Source organism: Apis mellifera, linkage group LG6, assembly GCF_003254395.2.
Source record: "Apis mellifera strain DH4 linkage group LG6, Amel_HAv3.1, whole genome shotgun sequence".
Taxonomy (NCBI): domain Eukaryota; kingdom Metazoa; phylum Arthropoda; class Insecta; order Hymenoptera; family Apidae; genus Apis; species Apis mellifera.
The window spans coordinates 14,897,900-14,917,923 of NC_037643.1; the positions used below are offsets into that span (position 1 = coordinate 14,897,900).

A 20,024-nucleotide genomic window follows, 5' to 3' on the forward strand; every position below is an offset into this window, starting at 1 on the left:
TGTTAAGAAAGAAATTTATGATTATTCGCTATGGATATCCTCGACAATCCTATCCAATAATAGATATTGGATTTAAACGGTGATAATTCAACGAAATAACGTAATAAAAACAATAAAACTAAAAATTATAAAGTGAAAAAAAGATCACTCAAAGATTGAAAGGAATAAAAAAATTGCCAACTAAAGTTAGGAATATTATTATATATGTACGTATTGTAATATAAGATAGCTTAAAATTAATCCATAAATATGAATGGCTAGATGGAGAGCAAATTAATTTTAATAAAATTTTACAAAGTTTTCCGAATAGAATATTGAATTTTTAATATAAAATAATTATTTAACTTTAAATTTAATTTATAAAAAAAAAACAAAAAACTCATCGATAATAATTTATAATGATTTAAATAAAAATAAATGTTTCGAGATCTTATTATCGATCGATTAGTTGTCTTATATTGCGTATCTTTAAACTATTTTGTTTAAAAAAAGAATTAAATTAAAAAATTAATAAATAATTATTTAAAAATAATTTTAAATTAATTTAAAATTTAATTAAAAATATAATTGAAACAATTATTTTTTGTCCAATTAATGTATAATTATTCGAACCATCGTTTTAATAATGTTCATCTTTCAATTTTTTATATAAACATTGATTGTTATTCTTCTCTAAGCTGCGATGTTCGCACATCTCCGACAATCGCGCCACGAAAGCATACGTACCGTGCACGAAGAGAAGAAAGTGAGCGTCCAGATGAAGCAAACATAAAAATATTTTCATTCGAAACGTCGATAATAACACAGATGTAATAAAACACTGTCTCTGAAAAATCTAATGGAGATTCTTTTTTCCCTTTCAATACTATTATATTAAAATATAAAAGAACGATAATTCATATATTTAATTTCCCGTCTCGATTCTCCTTGAAAGTATTTTTGCGATTTCGCGCAAGGGTGCGCCACTGTCGTGCTTTCCTTGCTCGCCGTCGTTATCTTTAATACTCTCGACTTCTCAAACGTTTAACATTTATACTTCTCATCCAAAAAAGAATGAAAGAATTCAAGGATCGTAAAATTATTCATGACGATAAATTTCCAAATTTCTCTCGGTCCCTGAAATTTAAAAATTCTTCTTAAATTTTCCGCGCAACGAATTTTCGTTTTGGGCCAAGGCTCGAGAACGACCTTCGCCTCGACGCAACAACTTTCTGTTTATTTATCTTCGAACAAGGACGCTCAACAGAAGGAAAGATGACCAAGCAAGTAAGTAAGTAAGTAAGAAGGGCCCTGCGGAACTGTAGTCTCGCTGCACGTACACGGTGACCGTATAAATCACGCTCGCACAGGAGATGAGACTCTGCGGCCCGACTGACCGCCCCGTTTTCTGATTTACGACCCGAACTTCGCGTTCCCCCAATCTTATCTTCCTAGATATTTTTGCTCGTGAAAAACCGTCCAGGTATATACGATAACAGCCGTCCAAAAATTTATACTCCTGATTAACATTTCAACGATCCTCACTCTTTTGTCCCTTGTGCATCGTCCAAATAATTCCTTCGAATTATTTTTCTTTATACTTCGTGGATCGAGGGCCTTTCTTTTTTTTTTGTTGAATCAATAAACGATTTTTCGTACGTTCGGTATAATTTCTCACTCGAAATGATTTCACGTATAAATCTTTTATATTTTAATATATTTTGCGTGTCTTTAATATTAGATTGTTATTCTCTTATTTTTCGTTTCTTTTTTTATCTCTTCACGAATTTTTTCACGAATAGAAAAATTAATTTATCCTCGCTCGAGGTTAATCATCGCCACGAAAACTTTGAAAATAATATTCCCTATGAAACTATGAAACTCAATGAAGATTCATTGTCAGAGCCTCGATCCAATTTGAGATAAGAAAAATCCCCCCGTATATTCTGCATATTATTCTACACTTTTTCCTAAAATCATTCGTAAACAGGTTAGGAATTTATTCACGATATTCCGAAAGAAAATGAATCGTGAATAAATATTATCGCCGTTCCAGTCCAAGTTGAGAGTCGCCGGTTAACTGTAATTGCCAATAGTTCGCATCTCGTGGCGCTACAAGGCAATTCTTAAAGAATTCTCAAAGTATCGCGTTCAAGTAACATTAAAATTCGTCTCTGCGATCGCGTCTACATTTGATCCACGTTGTCGAAATTATCATCGAATCCTCGGAAACGGAACGGAGAAGAGAACTGGAAAGGGAGAATGGCGGTAAATGAAAATCTTAATTATCGAAACGTACGTAGAGGGGGAGAGGGGAGGATTTTGCCCATTAACAGAGATCACGCGATTAAACCTTGGCTACCTTCGCCACGGAAACGATTTTCCAACAAGCGATGCAATCACCGTTCCACGATCCAGACCCTCGTAATTCTCACGATTATTGCGTTTAATATCGCGTGCGCAGGCGTGTACAGATAGCGAGACGACGCGACGCGGCGCGAGATGGCGCAGCTGCGCCGCGATAAAAAGAATGAAAGTTTCGCCTCTCGGTCGATTCGATCGATCGATATAACTTTTCTTAAACTCGGATTCTTTTTTTCCAACTCTCGACGATTATTTTCGATATGTTTCGTTCCTTGATAAATTATGGAATCTTCGTTTTTTTTTTTTTTTTTTACATTCACATCGCGATTTCCCCGATGAAACGTTCGATTAAAATTTTATTCCATTCGTTTATTCATTTTGAGATTTGTATTTGTCGCGAATCGAAAAGAATTTTCTCGAACGATTCTAAACAATATTTCCATTCATCCAGATGATGATGGATACAGTTATATGAACCGTCGTTTATCATCGAGTCGCTAAGACAAAGCTGGATGACAATCAGTTGACGTGAGATGTCGTGGTTGTAAGTTGGAGATGTTAGACAAATATTTGACCGTTTCCGTAAACAGTTTACCAGATATTTCGTGGGATTGGATGTTTGGGAGGAGAGAATGTGACCCGCGAATTTCGAATTCTTCTCTAATATTTATACGTTTTACGCGATCGTTGCATCTTTAATCTCGCGATATCGGAAAAAACTCGGCCAAACTGTACTGCGTAGAATTCGAATGGGGAAAGAGCGCCACGTTGCTGTCAACGTGGGAATTACTTGCGTCATGTGACGAGACGAATACTTCGAAGAACGTACTATCTCGCGATAAAATTAACCTAAAAAGTATACTTTTCTATATCGCGAAAATATTTACAATTTATATATATATTTATATATTTATATATTTACAATTTATATAATATTTATTTTCTCGAACAGTGTCGAATTTTTCTCTTCGAATGATATTGTAACTGGAATAAAAAGAAATATATATATATATATTTTATCGAATTATAAAGAGACGAAGATATAATGGCGATTGAAGAGAATACGTCAGAATTTGGGCAAGGAACTGGGCAAGGAGAAATCTGTCGACGCAATAAAACTTTCGATATCTCCTAAGGGGTTTGAGGTTCGCGTAACATTTCGACGGCCCTCGTGTGCACACCGGCTCATGAATATTTAATCGTTGGCGGCAGGCGAATCGAATGTTAACAGGGTGCGAAAACCGGCACGAAACTTCTGTCAACTCTGCTCCTCGCCACCGAATGCATCCGAAATAATGCGCTTTATATCTCGTTGATTACGAACGAGATAATAATAAAATCGAATTGTCCCTCGGGAAGAACTTTCCATCTCGAACCACGCGTTATCAATATTACGTAAAAGATAATCCTAATATATCCATATAATAAAGAAAATCAAATGCGAGTTTATTTCTAGTTATATTGTCGAACGTTGCTTGCCAGTGGCGCTGTTTCACGTTCAAGTTGGTTAACCTTCTTTAGTTTCCTTTCACACGCGTAAAATATCGTAACAAATATATCGTTCGGTTCGAATCAATTTCCACTGTACTGTCAACATAAAAATAAAAATTACTGCGTTAGGATATTTAGATAGTTGAATTTTTAACGCTCTAGAGACAAATTCTCTCGATTTGATAGTATACAAGACACTCTCAACCGTTTTTAACCGTTAATTCTTTCCAGTCGGTACAACAGAGTACGAAGTTATAGACAGAGTAACTAGTTAAAAGTAACTAGTTAAAAATCTCGAATAAAGTTAATTGTTTCATCCATAAAACTTATATATAGTAACACACACACATATATATTTATACAATTGTTATTACAAATTATTATTACGCATCTTGAACGATAAATTATCGAGGTATAACTTCATATTCGTGGCTTCGGCTTATTAAATTTTTATCCCATCACCGGTTATACAAAGAATATATAAGAAATCGATTTTAAAGAGCAAAATGTCTATAAAGGCTTATTTATTAAGTTACGAGGCTTCGATATTATATCTTGATAAATAAGCTTCGTTTTTCGATAAAGCCTTACTTGTATTAAAAAAAAAAAATACTAGCCTCGCTCGTTTCTATTGCAACGAAACGAGGGAGGAGAGGGGGAGGAAAGCAATTTCGAGAAGATTAACAATCTCGAAGCACGTTGATCGCGATATCGGTCGGCGATAATTGGCCCGATTCGTTCGATATTTGTCCGTTTAATGCAGCATGCGGCGTTTCAATCGCCACGACAGACGTATCACACGCGCGAAAGGAGAAGTAGTCATCGGTTCCCATCGTTGCTAGTGGAAATTGATTTCGTCCATCGCGCGCGGTTCTTGCGATACGAGTCGGTCACAGATCGCTGTTGTCCTCTCACTCGCACAGAATAATATTTTTAAAAAATTATTAATTTATAGAAAACCTTCCGAATCTTCTTTTAATTTCCAAACGATAATTATACAAAAATAATTTATTCTTCATTTCAATAATTAAATCTTTCGAATAAAATCCTACTAAAAAATTAACTCTATTAATCCTCAGAATTTCTATGTCGACATATTATGAAAACCAGCTTCTAAAAAAATTTAATAATACTTTCAAATATTTTCTAATATATATAATATTTTATTGAAACTCTCTCTTTTCAGATCTTTTTTGTAAATGAATTAAAAAATTGTTGCCAGACAAAAAAATAATTAAAGAGTCCCATAAATAAATAAATAGATTGGATTTTATCCAAAATGAACGGCTGAGAATCGAAAGGACGCTATCATCCCAAAAATGAAGAAAGACGTTATCCCATCCAAAAATATAAGGTTTGATTAGAGAATGAAAAATGTGTTCCCCGAGACGAGGAAAGAAAAAAAAAAAAATCCGAAACGAAGAAGAAGATGGAAGAAAATTGGGAGCAAACAAACTCGAAATAAAATTTCAAACAAGATCGTCACAAGTGTAATATAATTGGTTCATCGATAAAGCGGAAGTAATTTCGATCCTCGATCCTCCGGTCTCAAGTTTCTCTTTGACTCGCCTCTTGACCAGATTGGCCCGAATTGCAAGAGGAAAGTTTTGTGGAAGGGGAACCTTCTCCCTCCTCCACCCATCCTTGCCAAAGGGAGGCAAGATCATTTAATCGATACATCCTTCGAGAAACTTTCGAATGCTCCTTCGAAAATTCTCCCCAAATGTCCCACCATTCTCTTCGCAAGAATCGTGAGATATTCTATTACTTGTTTAAAATTTATATTTTAACAAATTATATTTTAACTTGTTTAAAATTTATATTTTAACAAGTTTTTTATTTTATTTCGATAAAAAAAAATTCTTCGATCTAACTTGTTTAAAATTTATATTTATAAATTATTATATTATAAATAATATTTATAAAAATATATTTATAAATTATATAAAAAAATTTATATTTTAAACGAGTTGGATCGAAGAATTTTCTTTTTATCGAATTATCGATTCTCTCGTATCGAGAAAATGAGATTAAAAGGATCTCGAGCAACGAAAATCGGTAAATCGATGTTGCAAATAAGTCTATTCGTTGGTTGGAAGAGCGTCGAGTTTCGAACGAATGATCGAACGAATTGATCCGGATCCAATTTCTCAACCAAGATCGAATAACCGGGGCGAAATTAATTAAGGAATTGAAATTAATTAAGGAACAACGGAAAATTAATTTCGCTCGTGGATAACGTAAATGGCGATCTCAATCTGCTTAAACATACACATATACACGTATATATACACACATACACACATACATAGGTTCCCGCATTCGGCGTAATATAATTATTTAGACGATATTCGAGAAATTTCTCCGCGCAACACTATTACTTTTGCCACCAGTTCGTTCAATCGGAATTTTAAACATTTCTAGACCGTTCTTTTCCACCACTGGAGTCAAACGCTCGGCTGAAAACGGTGGAGAGGGAGAAGGGGAAACGTGGAAGAGCGGAGAGGTGGAGGAGGGAGAGGGGAGGGAAGCATCGAAGGATTTCTGGAATGTTTTAAATAAGTGACGTCCTCGGGTTACGTTCCTCGCTACAAGGAAAGAAACTTATCTCTCGGTATGCGCAGTACGCTCTGCGCATATAGTTGCCAGGCGTAATAACGGTTAATAACCGCGAGCGAAGAACAGTCGAGTTTTTTCTAAGCAGAAGCGACGATGAGAATATTTTGTGTGAATAAATGTGAAAAATTTTAAATTCTCGAACGAACGTGTGGCTAGCAACGAGATATATTCTTAATAATTGGCGCTCCACTTGGAACGGAGAGATCCGACATAAATTTCGGGGATATCATGTAAAAACGCTGAATCGAGTATTTTTTTAAAAATTCGGCTCCACTCCAGCGCAAAAAGAGAATTTATTTCCAAATTTATCATTCTCTGATTTATCGCTCGAATTTCAAGGGAGAAGATGTAATATCAATCTTTTTCTCGAAATTTAAAAATCAAAGTTTATTTTTTAAAGGACGATACGTACCGGGTTGGACGAGCCGCTAATTTCTTAGCCAGTAATGGTCGTTCACATTGTAACCCTGTCACGCGGTCGTGTTACTCTGCTATTAGTCCGAAGTCCACATTAATTATCTCCGGGTGAAACACAGCACGCCCCTGCAACCGGTCTGACCTCGACCAGCGCCACCAGTTTCTGTGAAATACATCCAGGTATTTAGGCAATTCGAATAATTAACCGCACGACTAACAATGCGCGTGTCCGATTCATCTGACTGGGTTCATGGTTTAACCTGAATTTTCGATCAGTTACAAACATTGTCATTGCGAATCGTTTCGATCGATATTTTTACCAAATTATTTACACGCACGCACAAATGTACGAATTTGAATCAGATAATTAATTAATTCAACGAAAATTTCAGCATCGAAATTATCGTGCAATATATTGTATACGAAATAAGGTTATTTTGTTGGTAAAGAAAATTTACTTGACCGACGTTCGACTCATTCAGTTTCGATCGTTACTTTCGCTTTCCAACGCGTCATTTATGAGCTACGCGATGCATTTGTACACCTCGCCTCTTTATCGATCGAATGGCGAATAATTAGCCCGGATCAGAACTCGAATAAAATAACAGGAGAGTGTCCGGTCGATAAGGAAGAAGAGGACGAGAAACGAGACGGAAGATCGCGCGATCTTCGAATAGGATTTATCCGTGGGAGGCGATTTATTTCGGCCATTTGAACGGATAGGATTGTTCCCCCAATATTTTCTTTTTTTTTTTTTCTCCCCCTCTTCGAGAAATATGAAATTCCAATTGCCGTTAAACGTTGCGCCCAGATAATTTATGCCCGGTAATTAAGTTAATCGGGATTTGTAGAACCGGTACAGGCGAATTACCACGTTTTGAGGTCCGATAAATTTGACTATTATGCCCCGCCATTTCCATAATCTCCTTTTATTATCGGGTTGAAATCGAAGTTGTCGTTGAACGGCACTTTTCACCCGATATCTACCCCGCCGATATTTATATACGTGTTACGGTTTAAATCGTGTAATCCAACGTACGGCCTGCGGTTATTTAACGCGAGCAAAATCGAATTCAATTGTAATCTAATGTAAATTTTAACTGGAGACCGTTCTAATTGCCAACCTGCGCGAGAATTAATCAAGCTACGATTTCTATTCGTTACTCTCTCAATAGGACAATGCGATGGGCGAGTGAGCAAGAAAGCAAGGGATCGCTTATCGCGTTTTTATAAAGGGAAGGTTAGGTTAGGTTCGGTGGACGACGTATACATTTTTATCTTTATTACTTCAACGTTTCTCTCTCCTAACTTATAGTTAACTTGTAATTAGTTGCACGTGTGTTGAATAGAATCGTGTTTATTTAAAGGGAAAAAAACGAACAGCTCGTGCATTTCTATATATTCGCTCTGAAAGTAATACCGAATAATAATAATAATAAACGTGCAAACGTACAAATGGGCGGCAAAGCAACGTGGAAAATTAAATTCGCACGCCACAAAACTTGGAGAGCTTTGCCTCTTTCGGATCCTGTGAAATTCCTCCCTGATCCTGATTTCCGCGCAATTTCCACCACTGCGCCAAAATTCGAGCTTATCAACGTTGAATCGGCCATTCGTGGTGGCCGCGTTAAATTATACGAAAAACGTAATAGATCGTTATCGACGTGACACTCTGCAAATAGAGGTTTGCGTACACGAAAATGTTACTCCTTCTCCATTGAACTTGTGAATTTTCTAAAAAAAAAAATCTATCAATCCTATCGAATCTACACATTGTTCACGATAATATATATATAATTAGTATTAATTTTTTTTAAACGTTACATGCCATCTTTCTCCCTTGTTCTCTGCCGCTTTCGCGGTATGCTCGCGTTTCGTTTCGAATATTTCAAATATTTTAATTACCTCGCGTAACATAATTGATGCAATATATAATATACGAGGAACGATTTAATATAGTAGTCGCAATGGAGTTGGATGGAAAAGAATTTCAATTTATATATATATATGTATATATATATGTATATTGATTTTTTTTATATACTTTCTTCCAGACATTTGCATTATCTTTAGAGATAAAACGTTTTTAGATGTAATTTATTTTTTCCTTTTTTTCACTTTTTATGCGATTTCTCTTCACGAATATACATTGAGGTAAAAGATCTATCAATGTTTTATTGTTATTATTATCATTACACGCATGTAATAATAATTGTAGTAATCGAATGATAGATAATAATAATAAGCTACACTGTATATAATTTATTAATTATACTACGATTTAGAAGGATATATTTGAAAATTATTAAAATTTAATTTGCTTTTGTTAATTCAAGCGTTCATTAGCGCTCATGCTCGTGTTATAGAAACAAGCACATCAGTTATCGAACTGTTATTAATCGTATCGTTCACCCTTAGAAACTTTGTCCGATTTTCGTCGATCCTTTATTAAAATTAAGTATTGATCGATATTTACGACTCTATTAATTTAATATTTTTCATCCCCTCCCCCCTCCATAAAACAATCGATTTTTTCTTTTCAATAGAAACAAATTTTAAATTATGTTAAAATTATTTCTCATATATAATAACAAATATGGAATATTGGAGATTTATTTTGATCGTTATATCATTATTGGATCGCAACAATTTTCTAACAAAGTTTCCATCGTGCAGTTTAAGTAAAGGAGAGAAGAGAAAAAAAAAGGAAAAAAAAAAAAAGTTGATCGACTTGACACGACGAAGGGGAAAAGGGATCAAAGCGTGGAGTTTATTCAAGGACGTATATATATATATATATATATATATATAAGGCTCGCTTGGCTCACAGCTGATCCTTCTAGCTAACGGTTCACTTTAAACCACCTTCACAGAGGGATCCTCATCTAATTTCAGTCGCGCCAAAACTGGCGGGCCTAGATAATTTTTCAACGAACGAGAAAGAGATCCCCCTTCCTCTCTCCAAGGAAACGCAACATGAGAACAGAGCGAATTCCTTCCCGACGCTTTAATCATGTCCTTGTAGAGCGTTCGAAACGTTTAAATTGGACGAGTGCGAAGAGCAATTTTGGCCAATTAAACCCGAGTTATTTATCTAACTCGCGATCGACTAAATGGGTTTCCTTGGCAACGTAATTAATCGTATCTTTTTATTGCTATAATATTCGCGAGATAATTGTAAATTTTTGAGAAAACGAATAAATAACTTGTATATATATAATTTTGTTAGATTACTTTTTAAAAAAATTTTTATCGATATATGATATCTTTCGAATTTAGATAAAGAAAAGAATGGAAAAATAAGCACGAATCGATTCATTTTCTTATTCAAGTGTCAAACATTAATAAATCGAAATTTATTATCCGTTCCAGAATCATCTAATTATACGAATTATAAAACTTCGCCCCTCCCCCAGCTCGATCGGTACACGGTCAATTTGCAAGGCGTTAAAGACGTTTGGGAATAAGGGTGAATATTCAGCAGACTCCCGAGAACGAAACCCCTCCTTAAGTCCTCCTCGTTATGAGAAAACGCGATAACGAGTGGTGGGACGGCGGTTGATCGATTTATTGGCGCTCAAAAGCCGCTTCCGGCTTTGCACGTCGCACGGCCCTATCCGCCGCGAGAAGGTATTACCATCGTTTCTCCGCGAAAATTGCCCTCTCCCCCTCCCTGCCTCCCATTTAATCGATCGCGTCTTAATCCCCGTAATTATCGGGCCGATGACGATGACGCGCCATCGGTCAATCTTCGCTCGATGGCTCGAGGGGCCGGCCATGAGATGGATTGTTAAATCTTGGCCGGAATGCAGTTACGGGACGCGTAATTACGGGGCACTCGGGCTGGCTCCATCTACGGACACAACGCGTTTCTATGCTACGGACACAACGCTGTGAAAACGGTTAGTTTCTCCTTTCGAACTTTTGTCGAAGTTATCTCTGTTTACGTCACGGTTTTTTGCTCGATGGCCACGCCTCTCGGCCCTCCTCGTCTCGTCCATAAGAATTTCTTACTCTGTTCTCTCTGTTTAACACACTGTGAAATCGATTAGTTTCTTCTTTCGAATTTTTGTCGACGTTATCTCTGTTTACGTCACGGTTTTTTGCCCGATGACCGTGCCTCGACTCTCCTCGCTTCGTTTATAAGAACTTCTTACGTTTTCTTTATTTAATACACTGTGAAATTGATTAGTCTTCTCTTTCGAATTTTTGTCCAAGTTTACCATCGTTCGCGTCACGGTTCTTCGTCCGATCACCGTGCCTCGTTTATAAGAATTTTTTACTTTTTTTTTTTTTATTTAACACACCGTGAAATCGATTAATTTTTCCTCTCTGTCGAATCTTTGTCGAAGTTTACGTCACGGTTTTTTTGTTCGATGACCACGCCTCGTCCTCCTCGTTCGATTTAGTTTGTAATATAACGGCTGACCCGAACGTACTCGCCATAAAAGTTTAACATCAGTTTCTTTAGAATATCATTTTCCAATTCTCAAGATCCAGTTTATTGTTATTTGTCAAATTCGAAGCGGTTTCTAACTTGTCTCGTTCGGTTTATAGTTTCCTCGAGATCGAAGAAGATTTTCTTAATAACGCGAGCGTATCTACGAGCATTTTCCATTCCGCTTCTCCACGTTATAAAATTTCTCGAAACATGGAATCGTTAAACTCCATCGATCGAGTCATAAATCTTTCGTATAAAATTTGACGAAAACTTGATCTCTATGCATCTCCATGTATGGAGCAAATATCATTCCGACTCCGGGTGCGTTCTTATCGCGGTTGAAACGGTTTTGCAACGGTTATACGATGGTGGAAAAAGTTGCTATTCCTAAATTTATTCAGCCGATAAAAGCGAGAGGCGAGGTTCGCCCGATATTTCACCGTGGATCTGTATTGTCCGCCTCCTGTTTATTATCGAACGAGGAGGAAAGAGGGAGGGGAATATTTCGGTGGAAAATAAACGAGCGAATTTGCCGTTTGTTATTTCTCCCTCTCTCTCTTTCTCGATGTTGTTTCGACTACTCGAGTCGAGTCGTGTAAGAAATTAAATCGCAATGGAGAGAAACTGGTTGAGAGCGAGCGGCTGGCTGGCTGGCTGGCTGGTTGGTTGGCTGGTTGGTTGGCTGTTCTATTTTCTTGGGTTTGCAATTGTAGTTGCAGTTGCGCGTCGCGGGCCATCTGTTTTGTACGCGAGCGGGTTTCGTTATGCCCCGGCTCCGGCTCGTGTGACACCTCCTGTATTAAAACAATACCGAATGACGGGTGTAGCCACGGTAAAATATGGTTTATATGCAAATTACCACCGCCACCGGCCTCCCCTTTCCTCCCTACATTGGTCGGCATTTTTCATTTCATCGCGACCACCGACACCCGATCTCTCCTATTATTTCCATTTTTCTTCCATTTTCTTCCTCTTTTTCATTTTTTCCTAGCTCGAAACTCGTTTCTCACCCAAACTTACAATCGTAAGAATCGTTCGGGAACACGATTGATTCGTGAAAAAAATTCTGTCTCGCGGTTGAACAAGGATACGAATTTTGCGCCATTTTCTGCCAACGAAAAAAAAAAAAAAAAGACACGTGACAGTTCAGGATTAAGTTAAAAATAGTGCGGTATACGACGCGTTGAGCAATATTTTAAAAGTAACCAAGATTTTTCCAACAAAATCATCGGACGAGGTTCATTTTCGTCTCGATGGATCAATCGATAAAATTGTATTCGGAATATCCAACGGGCGCTGTTCGGTGGGGATTTCGGGCATCGTCGGACCATTCTTCTTCGAAAATGCGGCCGGTCTGGCAACAACGGTTGACGGTGCTCCGCCTATCGCGACGCGACAATCCAATTTTTCCTGCCTAAATCGCAAGACGGATCTCAACAAGACGGCGCCACATGTCATATAGAGAAACCATTCGATCACTGCACGTGTCATTCGCTTTCGAGTGTAATTTAATTTTCGCTGATGGAAATTGACCGTTCAGATTAATTATGCGATTTAACGCATAATCCTTTTTTCTTTGAGATTTTTCAGAGTCCAAAATTTGTATCCACGAAGGAGGGAAATTGAGACAGATTCATTCGAAACGGTGATGGAAAATTTCAAGAAAAGAATGCGTATATGTAAACCGTATACTTTACGAACCAATAAAAAATTTACAATTTTTAATTATAAAAATTGTGCTTTCTTGAGTGAATTTTGGGACACTCTTTATTTTCGAAATTTCGATTCCAATTTTTTTTTTCACGTTTGTGTAAGTATGTTTTTATATTCAATTCTTTGTCTTCTCTTTGTCTATAGTTATCATTGATCCTCGAAACACATTTAATAATTATAAATAAAAGGAACAAATTAATTTTGAAAATTCGATCGAATATCGATATTGTCGAATCATTCATCTTTCGCGTATCGATCTATATATCGGATCCAACGTGTACTTACAATTTTTAATTATAAAAATTGTGCTTTCTTGAGTGAATTTTGGGACACCTTTATTTTCGAAATTTCGATTCCAATTTTTTTTTTCACGCTTGTGTAAGTATGTTTTTATACTCAATTCTTTGTCTTCTCTTTGTCTAGTTATCATTGATCCTCGAAACACATTTAATAATTATAAATAAAAGGAACAAATTAATTTTGAAAATTCGATCGAATATCGATATTGTCGAATCATTCATCTTTCGCGTATCGATCTATATATCGGATCCAACGTGTATCATGCATGTGTGCGACGTACATGATAATTGATAATGGCGATTCCTTCCTGCGATTGGCATTGGCTGTAATTAATTAGAAGGAGTTTGAATATAAAAAATATAGAACAGAATTATTGAAATCGAATTATTTATTTTATCGAAGAAATAGCAAAATTATTTTCAGTAATCGAAATAAATAAAAAAAAAAAAAAGAAACGAGATCGAGATTTCTCGTCACGTTGCCCAACTTCTGGTGGAGAAGGAACATCTGTAAAGACTTACAAAACTTTCTTTGTCTCTTCTCCCCTCCACCGTAATTTCGAATACTCGTTGAATTACACAAAATGCAAAATTTGACGTGGAAGATGATATTTTAACGAAAATAAAATGTAAAAAGAATATCCTGAATGATACAATGATTTTTGATATTATTTATACAACGTACGTTGCGAGATTCGAAACAGAAAACTTGAGTCCAATGAACGATACGAGTCTTTATGTATAACGTACGAGCTCGGTCGATAAAAGCGTTTTTTCGCGATCACGTTCAGAGCGAAGTGAATTTTCGACGGAAAATTAGAGACAGAAAATTACTCGTAATTATTTTATATGTACAAATAGATATTCGAGTAATAAACGTATGATTCCAATATTTAGAACATTGTTTTATATATATATAAGTTTGTGCGAAATTTGTTGGTTAATTTTTAGAAGAGAGAATAGATTCTCCATTATTCGAATACATCTGAACATTCTGTTGTTATTCCGTTTCCCAACCCGATCCCCATTTACGTTACATTTTCACGTATTCGGCCTGAATGAGTTCTAAATTTAATATGAAACTAACAATAAGCGGTTAACTAAACGTTTCTGATTATTAAAACGAAATAATTAAAGGGATGCTTTACTACGCTTCACCACTTCTCTCTCTCTCTCTCTTACGTTTCAACGGATATTTTAAAAATCGATTTTAAAGAGGAAAAAAGATCGAACAAGTATCGAATTGTATTAAACGAGAATAAAATAAGCGGCGCGATAAATACGTTTTAATTTCAAATAGCAAATACTTTGGTGAAATTCCAATGGGAGAGGCGTACGATCGTTGCGGCGAAAACCGTGTAATGGCGCGATGAATCGCGTGGAAATTTCGACAATACCGACCGAGCCGATTCCGAGCTGATTAGCGGTCACGCGTTATCTCCCCACCGAACGCTATCTCTCGTTCGAATTCCATTTTTTTCCCCCCCCCCTGACAAACCGTTTCGTTTCCATTCGCACGATAATCGCGAGAAAAGAATTATTTATTTATTTATTTATTTATTTATTTCGATCGATGTATTATTCGATCGATCCATATAAATTTGTATATTTGTATATCGATGTTTCCATTGAATTTAATATTGAATAGGCTCGTTCGAACACTTTCATATTCATTATCGTATATTTTCGTTCGGAAAATGTAAACTCGTTTGGATTATTAAGACTCGTTACGCGATATCCTTTGTGTATCCGTCGGTATGGTAGAATCGTATTTAACTTTGTTTAAATGCTCGAGAATTAGAGGAATTATTTTCGATGCAAAATTAGGAAAGAAAGAGAATATTTCTTCTTCCACTTTTAATGCACTCGTTCGATAAAAAAAAGTGTCGTTTAAATTAAGTATACAATCGCCAAAATAAAATTCTTCTTCATTTATTACGACAAGTTTTATATATATATACGTATGTATATATAGCAGGGGTTACTCGGTGAAAATTAACGCTTCGGGGATGTAATTGAAGGAGATGTGGAAAATTGAGATTGCACCTTTGACCTCTCGTCCAACTCGTGGCTTAACAATCTTGTAATTTTCTTTTTTTTCTTTCTCTCTCTTTCCCCTCTCAGCTACGGTTACTAATGAATTCATTCCCGGAGAAGAAGAAGAAAAAAAAAGAAAGAGAGGAAAAAGGAGGACAGAGAAGAGAGAAAAGGCACGAATCGTTTCGAGGATTCAGAGAGGAGCGGCGCGCAATCGGCAAATTGGAAGAACTGCCGGTCATAAAAAAGAAAAAAAAAAAAAAAAAAGTCGAATGTTTATTAGAGAGCAAGTAAAAAAAGGATATTAATACGCCTTTTCTTTCCTTTAATCGCGTCACGGAAAAGGAATTCGTTACGTATTAAATTATTGAATATCCTATTTATAACATTAATAAATAAATTTAATATAAAAATATAAATTTCGTTTCGAAATTTCTTAAAAAATTACGATTCGTTCCACGCGATCAGAGAATTGCGAATCGAAAATGCTCGAAGGAAGGAACGAAACGGAATGGATAATCATTTCTGTGGATTGATGGAAGAAGAACGTAGCGCTCTCTCATTCCAACTCGGCGAAAGATTAATGCTCGAACACCGTCCCCGATCCCGCATAACGAGAAGTTCGCAAAAAACTCGCAGTTTTTTCTATCTTTATCGCTCTCGAATACGAGTATAGAAGAGCGAGACGAGGCATGGAGCGATTACCATCCCCCCCCGTTTTCTCCTTGAAGTTATGTTTATATTCCCGGATCGTTGTTTCAAAAAAGAGAATTGAAAACACCTATATAAAATTAGCTCTCACCGTTCGCTTTCATTTCATTTATTTCATTATTTCATTGCTGCAAAACATATTCGAGAATAAAAAACTTTTCGTAATTCGTCTTATAACTAATTGTGGTAAATAAGTTTCTCTTACGTTTGAGAAAAAAATTTTTATTCTCGAACGTGTTTCTCGCAACGTTTGAAAAAGATTTTTTTTCGGATATGGAAAGATGCGAGAAGAGTAGTGGTTTTGGACGACTATCGACGCGATATCGATTTGTAAAGAAAGGCGTTTCTCTGAAGAAACTTCTATACTCCCAAATGTATTCCCTGCTCTAAGAGGGATGCAAAGTGCATTTAGGAAAGGAAGGATTCTTTTTTTTTTTTTTTTTTAGAAATGGACGCATCTTTTCGTTTCCTCTCTGAATGACTTGAAAAGGTGAATAATTTTGGCCGCGTCGAATCTTTAATACGTCATTTTTCGAGCATCTTAAAGGGCGTTCGCTTCTCCTTTTTATCTTCTCGGATACCGGGAACGTTGGAGAGGCGGCATGAATTTTTCAGTCTGGGCTACCTTTGAGGTGGCAACCGATCGACGCGACCGAACTCGCCTCCATCGTCTCTCGGCGATCGGTCGATCCCTTATGCATCCTTTATATCCGCGTAATGTATATATATATATATATTTTCTATTTCAAGTAATATTTCGAACAATATTATAATTTTCATTTTTGCAATGACAAAAATGGAGGAAAATTAAAAATGATTTGATCTTGAATTTTCTACGATATAAGTGATAATAAAAATTATTTTTTATCATTATTCAAAAATTTCCTGTTCTTCCCCTTTTTCAAAAATTCTTTAATCGACACGCGTATCGAAAAATATGCAAAATTTATTATCGAATAAATTAGAAAGCAACAGGATTTGCAAAAATTAATATTAAAAACTGTTTAATTATATTCTTCGTAAATCTAGGAAGAAAATTTCGTTCCATTCTGTTCTGAACATCCCCGTCTTCGGAGCTTCTTTAATTAATACGCGCATCGAAAAATATATTCAAAATTTATAGACGAGAGAAATTAATATAATAATTTTCGATCGATACTTCGTAACTATATTCGTATCGGTATTGGTTCATAAACTGTTATCGGTTAATAAATTCGTGATTGGCCAATTAATATAACTGGTAGCGACATTACTGCGAAAGAAACTAATTAATTAACGCGGTTTATTACAGATATTCTCGTACTGTATTGTAAATCAACCACGGTTACAAAATTTGAATCTTTAACACGCGCAGACAGACAGAGAGAGGGAGAGAGAGAGAGAGAGAGAGAGAGAGAACACACACACGCACGCACACACACACGCGCGCGCGCGCGCGCACACACACACACACACACACACACACACACACACACACACACAGAGAGAGAGAGAGAGAGAGAGAGAGAGAGAGAGAGAGAGAGAGAGAGAGAGAGAGAGAGAGAGAGAGAGAGAGAGAGAGAGAGAGAGAGAGAGAGAGTTAAAAACGCAAAATGAATAGAAACTCTAACGCGGCGATAAACGTTAACTAATTAGCGGCATTAGGCAACGATTTTAGTAAAGCGGCGCATTTTCGTTGAAACACGATTAACGATTAAACGTTAACGAGATTGCATTACCCTATCCATCTCGTGTAATTGTAACTATTAGTTTATCGAGGCGACGAAGTTTTACAAATTTTGCAAAATTTTTTAATCCGAATTCATTTTCACGTTCACGAAAACCTAGATTCGAAAAAACGATCTCTCTCTCTTTTTCTCTTCTGGTACGTTAATTAAAAAATTTAAATAAAAAAAAAAAAAAACTATCTAATAATCAAAATGATTAGAAACGTCGACCCTTCGAATTAACGATGCATGAGCGCGAAAGCTACGCCGCGAGAATTCGCGATACACCGGAGAATAGAAAATCCGCGTGTTATTCGTTCCAGTTTAACCGGCGGTCTAACCGAACTGCGCTGGTAGTTACTCGTACGTTACACCGAACACGTATATGTGCGCGACATGTATGTGGAACGACAGTGTCTCAGGAGAATGGACACGATTCAGCGACAAGCTTTATTGACCGAGACGTTGAAACTCTACAAGAGAGGAATATTTGTCCAAGTTTTCGCTCCCCTCTCCCCTCCCACACTCGCCCGTCATTTCTCCACGAGTTTCAGTTGGCCGGCAGAAGGAGCAAGAGAATGGTTGGTGCGGCGTTGGTGTGGCGTAAGGAAACGACAAACGCTCGACGTTTAATTCCGGAAAACGGAACAGTTTTTTCTTTTCTCTTTTGGTACATCGAATATTCAATATTTAACAACGCTGCTGCGTATTTATAATTTTAACAATCTCGACAATAGTTGGAATTTGTAATTTTAGTGTAGCGTATTCAGTTGAACGTCGATAAGAAGAAATTCTTCTTTTCCGAACGATATATGCGAAAGTGTATTTTTCGTCTCTGATCCAACGCTGTAATTATTCGTTCATCTTATTTGAAATAGATTGAGAGTTTTCAACGAACAATTTCTATAAAACGTCTACTTTTATAAAACGTAATAATAATCGAGGATGAATTATTAATATAATTATGATCAATCGACGAAGCATAATGATATACCGATGGATTTAAAATATCGATCGAGAGGGAGAAATTTCTACAAGGTACACGAGGATTCCTTTTTTATGTAACACTTATGAAACGTATTATAGAATAGCGCGTGCACCTGTCGCCAGTCGACATCTGCCCTATTGCCGTGTTCCTGTCCTCACTGATATTCTTAGAGCTACATCCTTGGAGAATATACTTGGAGAATATTTAGAATTTTCTCCGCCCAAAGAGCTAATTCCACTCTCGCTCCAACGACGTCCATTAAGCTACGATACTTGAATCGCAATGAGTTCCTTTCTTCTATAAAACAACGATTACGACAATTACAACAATGAGTTTTAATTAATATCTGGATCCATATGATGCATTTCACTGTATTATCGATCGAGAAATTTTCATCGAGAATCTTGGCCACTACTTGAATTCGACGACAATATTTATTTATGTTTGATTATCTTTTAGAGTATCGTTTTATGAATTTCTTTTTTACGGGGTATAAGAATTATGGAAATTTGATATTAAAGTTTTATACGTCGATTTTTTGCATTTTTTGTGTGAAATTATTTTAAGTTAAAGTTCGTCTCGAGTTGATTCGACGAGAGCAAAAAATGGCGTCTAAAATCTTAGTAATCCCGCGGCGATTCACATAATGTATATTGTATGTGTAACAACTATACGTTAAAAATTCTTTTACGTTAAAAATTTTAATTTTTTTTTTTTTTTTACAAATTAATTCATATTTCGATAGAGTTGAGAAATATTTTGTAAATTTATTAAGAAACATTTAAACTTCAATTTTATAACAGATAAAACACCTCGAAATATTTATTTTAATTTGAATCGTTATAAATTATTGATAATTTTTTTTTTTATAAATTAAACTTAAAGTTAAGTAATAATTCTAATATTATGAAACGAAAGAACTTTTGTATTACCTTCATATTCGATTCAGAAAATTTTACAAAATTATATTAAAATTAATTTCCACTTAACGAATTTTTAATCTAGCTGATATTTATGGATTAATTTTATATCTTATATTATAATATATATATAATAATATTTCTAATTTCTTTAGTTGGCAATTTATTCTTTTCAATCTTTGAACGAATATGCAATTTTTTTATAGTACTTTCTTTATTTTATAATTTTCAATTTTATCGTTTTTATTATGTTATTTCGTTAAATTATCACTGTTTCGATCCAATATCTATGGGATAATTTATAAGATAAGATTTTTCAACTTCATTTTTTTAATAAAC

General features: G+C 35.7%; 1 protein-coding gene across 1 annotated transcript in view; it reads left to right on the top strand.

The window, feature by feature from the left end:
- The first annotated feature begins 6,550 nt into the window (after positions 1-6,550).
- LOC409707 (zwei Ig domain protein zig-8) overlaps positions 6,551-20,024 on the top strand; it is an 85,486-nt gene continuing 72,012 nt past the window's right edge. The window contains exon 1 of the mRNA XM_006570540.3: positions 6,551-7,050. The gene's annotated coding sequence lies outside the window, so the exon portion shown is untranslated. The remainder of the gene's footprint in view (positions 7,051-20,024) is intronic.